Source organism: Cydia amplana, chromosome 20 (assembly GCF_948474715.1).
Source record: "Cydia amplana chromosome 20, ilCydAmpl1.1, whole genome shotgun sequence".
NCBI classification, from domain to species: Eukaryota; Metazoa; Arthropoda; class Insecta; order Lepidoptera; family Tortricidae; genus Cydia; species Cydia amplana.
In genome coordinates, this window is record NC_086088.1 from 2627802 (window position 1) to 2635234 (window position 7433).

At 37.4% G+C, this 7433-nt stretch overlaps 1 protein-coding gene across 1 annotated transcript in view; it reads right to left on the bottom strand.

The window, feature by feature from the left end:
• LOC134657536 (cGMP-specific 3',5'-cyclic phosphodiesterase-like) overlaps positions 1 to 6104 on the bottom strand; it is a 157163-nt gene extending 151059 nt beyond the window's left edge. The window contains exon 1 of the mRNA XM_063513112.1: positions 5676 to 6104. The gene's annotated coding sequence lies outside the window, so the exon portion shown is untranslated. The remainder of the gene's footprint in view (positions 1 to 5675) is intronic.
• Between the last annotated feature and the right edge of the window lie 1329 nt (positions 6105 to 7433).

The window sequence follows — 7433 nt, forward strand, 5'->3', positions numbered from 1 at the left end:
CCAGTTTTTTTTTAATTGGCTGTTGAGATGGTTTGGACACGTGGAAAGAATGAGTGAAAGAGCGAGTCCCACAGTCCCACCGAGGGGTACTTTTTTGTATTTGTTGTTATAGCGGCAACTGTCTAGCTATCACGGTTCACGAGAATCACGAGTGCCTGGTGACAGGCAGACAGACGGACGGACGGACAGTGGAGTCTTAGTAATGGGGTCCCGTTTTTACCCTTTTGGTACGGAACCCTAAAAACTGGTATTTTCTACAAAACACTTGAAAATCAATGACAGATGAAATCATTATCGGACAAGTGAGTAAGCTCGTGCTTAGGCGACTTCCTACAGTATATCACAGCGACCTTGGCTTTGGCTAGCCTATCTTGAAACTATAGACATGTTAATAATAAAGACTGTAGTCTCCATATGAAGTATCACTGTTATGGATGCCACCACATGTATAATATATCTTTTTCCCATTATAACACCGTCTATTAATAGTGTTACTAGTTTTATATCTGGGAGACCTTTTATATCTGGGAGAGAAAAAACATATACCTAGTTTTCTAGAAATAAGACCGAACTAGACCGATTTTTCGATCCCGAAAACCCTTATATTGCCAATTTAAAGTATCAATAAGCTTCTATAAGATGGTTTAGGCTTCTTCACGCGCGCTTAGGCACAAATTTATATGGTGCTGTATGTAGATGGTTTTTGCAATAAACGTTTTTCTATTCTATTCTATTTTATTCTTAGGGACTAAAAATCGTTATTTAAACATTTGGTTTAACTTATCTGCATTCTATGTAGACATACACTCCTTATTATTTACTAGTTCATGGCCAGACTATCTCTCAACTAATCCCATACGGAACGGCTGTAACTCAATCTGATTTACAACCAGCCAAGTGTTTTTATGATTCACCTTGTTTAGACACGTCCCGCCAGACTGTGTCTCGCTCTATGGCTGATTTAGACGCGGCGCGCGAACTCGTATGCGATTTTAGTTACATTGCGGACCATTGAGGTTACAACAATTCAGCCGACCGATCAAACGACGCAATGTATTGAAACTCGCATGCGAGTTCTCGCACCGTCTAAATGAGCCCTTATACAGGTGTCTCGCCCGGTTTTTTTCCAGTCCAGTCCAATGATATTTACTACTTCTGTCGTTAAGGCTCCGTTAACGATTTTAGAGCCAAAATGTAAAATTTATAGATTTCGTTGTTGAAATTGTACACATTTTGTTACGTAATATCTAAATAACAAGTATTGGTTTCTATTAGCACGTCTTCTCATCTTGCCTTTCAATAATGAGGTCTCGAGCGTGCGTCACCGGCAATTTATGCCGAGAAGGGGCAGTTTTTAAAAAATCATCAAAAAATTATAGTGGTAAATTATACAAAATGGTGTATAAGAACAGTTTCAGGAAATGTTGTAAATTGTTTAAGTATCAAAATTATTAAGTCGATTTTCACGAAAAATATTCACTTGTTCTGGTGAAAATTGGTTTCGTCTAACTTTCATTTACTCATGTTCAATATCATATAACGAAAATGTAGTCTATGAAAGTTGGAGTACAGGATATGTGTAATACAAAATTACCATTTTTAGCAGTCCAAACTTAACGAAATTTCCAAATAAGATCGACTAAATCAGTGCTTTGCGCGCGTTTACCTAAACGTCCATCAGAAAAAAAAAATTACTAATTTAGTGAGTCTGTTTTCAAAAAAATGATCTGTACAAGTGCAAGATAAGAAGACGTGCTAATAGATTCCAGTACTTGTTTTTTCTATTACGTAACAAAAGGTGTACAATTTCATCGACTAAATCTATCAATTTTACATTTTTGCGACTAAAATCGATACCGGCCTCTTAAAGTACAGTTCGTATTCAGACTACATTAGGATTACTGCATTAAAGGATGACTCACGTTCTACCGGGCCGTGTCCGGGCCGGAGCTTCCGGAGCTTCGTTTTCTATGGAAAGCATCACGTGATAACCTGTCATCTGTCATAGAAAAGTAAGCGCCGGAAGCTCCGGCCCGGACACGGCCCGGTCACGGTCCGGTCTAGCGTGAGTCATCCTATGTGGCGCGACATTGCTGCGGACTGCATGTATGGCTCCGCAGCCTACATTTTGCAGTTTTCAGCTTTTTAAAAATACAGGCTAGCTAGTTATACAGCTCACGTAGCGACTAACAGCCATATTCGAACTTTAAGATACGTCAAATATTAGATATCGAAACGTAATGGATTGGACATGTCAGTGTCAAACAAGTGTCAAATAAGCGTTTCTTCAAAGAAAAACGTATTTACCCAAAATACATAACTGTTAGCGATTTGTTTAAATATTTTTCTGTCTCGTTATTTCACGATATTCTCTACCTGACTGTACTAGATATTCATTATAAATAATAATAATTTGAGCCTATATAGGTCCCACTGCTGGGAACAGCCCTCCTCTCATGCGCGAGAGGGCTTGCGCTATAGTCCCCACGCTAGCCCAATGCGAATTGGAGACTTCACATACACCTTTGAATTTCTTCGCAGATGTATGCAGGTTTCCTCAGGATGTTTTCTTTCACCGAAAAGCTAGTGGTAAATATCAAATGATATTTCGTACATAAGTTCCGATAAACTCATTGGTATGAGCCAGGATTTGAATCCGCGACCTCCGGATTGAAAGTCAGACGTCATATCCACTCGGCCACCACCGCTTTTTTATTCATTATAAAACAGTAATTTTTTTATAAAATTACGTGCTCAATTACGCAAGGTTTTGCCTACCCCATCAATACTTTTAAATATTCAATATCCCAGGAAAATCCCGGGATAAAACCGATCGCATTTCAATAAAAAACTCGTTTCGAGCGTCGTTAAAAATCGAACGAAAAGGGAAACCAAATGACGTAGGCAGGGTGTGCGGTTGATGCCGAAAAGATGGGGTATTTCGATGTGTTTCAATTTTAATAAAGTGAAAAATGTATTAGAACAAATTAAATTACTTTCAGAAAATATTTTAATTTGTTTTTATTTCAAGTAGACACTAGACACACTACCAATCAAATCATTTTTTACTTTATAAACTTTAATTAAATGTCCAAAATGTGAAAAAGTGACCAAGGCCTCCCGTTTCCCAGGCTGGAAACGAACCAGCGTCCTCTGCTATCGCGGCAGGTGCTAGCCTGGGGTACTGGAGGCCTTGGTCACTTTTTCTTAGTACATGACATTTATTTAAAGTTTATAAAGTGAACAATTATTTGATTGGTCTTGTGGTTAAGATATTTTTTTAAATTCAGAACACATACAGTCATACATGATACATAAGTCAGAAGTGCATAATACGCACATAAATCTTTCTACTAAAAAGACCTAGAGGTTCATAAAATATATAAATTATGATGTGAAAGTCGCTATACGAGTAAAATTATTGCTGGATAAATTGGGTCGAATTATTTTCTTTTTCTTCTATATTTTATTTTGAACTAGTTTTGGAGCTGATAATTGAGAAATGTTACTATGTATTTAATTAATGACATCCTAAAAAATGCACCATCTCGAACCAATACATTTTATTTAAAGTTGTCCCCTTAAGTTTTTTTTTTCAAAATTGGGATTTTTTATGTTATTTCTACTCAGAATCACGAGCTCTTTTAATTTGATCCTAATAGGAGAAAAAAAAGTCTCACCAAAATTCCATACATTTTTCGATCTTTCCATTCCGTGACCGCCATACAAAGTCTATGAAAAATGGTAACGGAATGGGAAAAAACCTTGGGACACTTTTTTCTCCTATTAGGATAGAAAGAGCTCGTGATTCTGAGTAGAAATAACATAGAAATTCACAAATTAAAAAAAAAATGTGTAGGGGACAACTTTAAATAAAATGGCCCACCTATTCCTTCTGCCTAATCCTATCTACACTGCCCTATATTCCATATGAGGAGTGTATTTTCAAAAGGGCTTATTTTTGTATGGTTTTCATAGAGAAATAAGCCCTTTTGAAAAGACACTCCTCATATAGGGCAGTGTAGAAGTCGTTACCTCACATCAAAGAAATAGGGTTTTCAGCCTCCCTTTGAGATTACAGGATAAGCTGTCTATAAACATGCCAAAAATACGGCAGATTCACAACCCTGCTGAGGATTTACTATTTTCTTTTTTATGCGAAGCTTCTGTTTGGGATCATCCGAAATGGTAAGATTAGAGATCTGCTTTCTGGATATTCCTTTTACTGTAAACCAAACATGTTTCTATACGCGAATTAAGGAAAGAAATAAGAAAAACAGTTTAGCTCTAATATTTTGAATGGCCTAAATAGATTAACATTGCGGAGACTTAAATTATTATTTGACAAATAACAGTAATAGTAGTAATTCTTTATTAGGTATGTACAATACGAGATAACAATGAAAACTCAAATAATTGTCAAGACAATTAGTCAACACCAAACGATTATAGCTAAAAAGCTATATTTTTCAGAAACCTTTAGGGTACCAGATGACCTTATACCTAGATATTAAAGAACGTGAAATGACCCGTTTTCAATTTTCATTAGTAGCTTTACGGACAGTCAAACTAACCTTTCATATGTGTGTGGTGATCAAAAATCGTGGGTTAAAACATCGGTTATGCTGTATAGAGCAAAAAAAATAGTATTCGAAATGGTTTTCGAGAAATACAGAAAAGAAGACTAACCTTTCGGTCACCATTGTTCTCATAAACAGACAAGAGGTTAATAAAAATTCTGTACCATTTCGTACCTTGTCACAGTGACAATCAATGTGAAAACCACGAGACTGGAGATATTATTGTTACGGTGACAAGGTACGAAATGGTACAGCAATAAAAAAAGCAAAAGGTAGGTAATTTCTGCAACTCATTCTCCTGTTGAAGTTTCTCGTTATTGAGCGAAACATTTCGAGCATCTTCGACTTAAAAATACGCGAGTGTACCATTTTAGTATATTTTAAACCTTCGGGTAATGGAGAAAAGTATATCCCAACAAAAATGTGAAATGAGAGCCAAGTTCAATATTAAGAATATGTGTCGTTGACTCGCCGGCAAAAAATTGAGATCTATATGGGTGCTGTGTAGGAAATCCTGAAATTATAAAGGATTTGACTTACACACTGTTGCTGAGTCGCCAGTTCCTTTTTTCACTTAAATATCCCACACACATAATCCATTTGCATTATGTGACTGTTTGTGTTCTAAATAAATTAAAAAATATATATATATATGATCGAATTACGAAAGTGAACAAGATGTACCTTTATCTTATTGATCTAGTTGTATGATACCGAGATACCGATCTAGCTGTAAAGGATGTTGTCAATGATCTCTTATCACTTGACTGGCTTCGTCCCATTGTGACATTTGTGACCTTATATAACCAATGTTTTCTATGACCCGTTTGTATCGTAAACAAACCAGGTTTTCTGCGGTCACTCCCAACCGCAAAAGGTTTTTTAACTTAAGGAAATAATTAAGGATTTAAGTGTCATGCGCGTCAGTAATTGACACAAATTAACAATTATCGGCTGTAAGAAAAAGCGGCTAACTACAGTAACCAACGTACTTGGCGATTTAGCTAATAAGCAACTACTAAGGAATGATCCCTAGCAACAAAATAAAAGCACAATGCAAATTCGCACATACATTTTAAGCTTTTACGTACTCACTTTTGCTGAAAATCCTCTGTAGGTTGCCGTCAACAGAGCTCATTACATTACACTGGTACGTATTGACGCGTAGCGTCGAAAACAACCCTCAGCTTGGTGGTAAGTGACGTCACAGGCTGTCTAAACTAAACGCGAATAGACTATTCGTTTTCACACTCGATTTAATTGAAGAATGGATGTAGTGGTAACACGCGGATGGGCCGAGTACGGTCGGTGGGACGAGCGACGTGCGCGCTCCGCGGCGGCCGGGTGCAGACTGAAGGCTCGGTTGAGGTGTGCCGCGCCAATCGCGTGTCCCTCCCCCCTCCGCCTCGCCGCCCGCCCAGGCTCAGACCATAGAATACGTGATGTAGAATGTCAACAGTTCTAAATGGGTGCCTAGGATTCAACGATCTGGGATCCAATGCATAGCAAAGTATAGGCAAATACAAACAGGTCGTAATGAGATTGAGAATAGTTGAACGCAAACCAATGTGTTTGTCGTACATAATTTTGTCATCTATGTATTAAACTCTTACACTTGTTAATATTATACTTATGTGTATCCTGTATTTTTCCCTGTACAGTTTTTTTGAAAGAAACATACTTCAAATGAGATAAATAGGTATTACTCCTAAAAAGGAACAGCCGACAGTCATAACCTACCTATTACGACGAGCTGTTCTCATGAATCGGAACTACATTTCTTAATTAAATAAAATTATTATAAAAATAAATAGGGTAATTATGCCTGTTTGCCGTCCAGTGCCTGAAATCAATGTACCTACCTATTTATTTTCCTACCTACCTACTTTCTTAATTTAAGTCCTGGTAAATATTAAGAACATTTACATTAGGTTCAACAGAATATTGCACTTGTGATTCAGTGGGTCAGCTTCTAAGAAATAATACAAAATGTTTAGCAATATTAGTGTAGGTAATTGGTCAAACAAATACTTTTTACAGTAGCAAAACTAGCACGGTCGACCGCATGACTTAGTCACGTCACAGAATAAATAATAGTACTAGTACAGAAGATTCACTCTCTAACAAAACGCGTTTATTAAGACAGATATGACCGCTAGGTGGCGGAAGCTCAAGCAGACGTCCGCTCCGTAAGGGTGTGCGGCAACTACTATGACACCAAAATTGGTGTGGGTCGCATGTAGTTGTAGGTACTTGTAGCGACGCGACGAAATCGCGGAGTGAGCCACGCCTGCGGCGGTAGCACGGTCGCATTTTTATAGCTGTCTCCATGCCTGTCACGTTCTAACAAGTAGGTAAGTGCGAAAGTGACGGGCATAGTTGATAAAAATGGAACCATGCTGTTGCGTTCCTGACATAGGTACACGTTTGTTATTGTCATGTTACGTCAAAATACGTCATTACAAAATACTTCCTCTTGTTTCGGTTGTTAATTCAAGTTTAAGCTAAATACTATAATCATTAGTTTTATTGCGGTGTTTTAAATGCTCATTAAGTGTTAATCAACATTTAGCAAACAGCTTCGGAATTTAGGGTTAACGCATTCACTGCCAGCAACCCGCCAGGCGGGTGCACGCTTTCGCTACATACGGTTTTCCCATATTATCCGCTACGCTCGTAGCGCGTAGCAAGCGCTGGCACTAAATGTGTTAATATTAAAACAAAAAATACGTAATTAAAGTTTTTTAAATCTATGTATTTGTATACGTTTAAAAAAAATCAATTTTTACCTTTAATACACGTTTTTATTGCTGACTGTACTATATGATCCCCTAAGTATTATTGTACTAATAA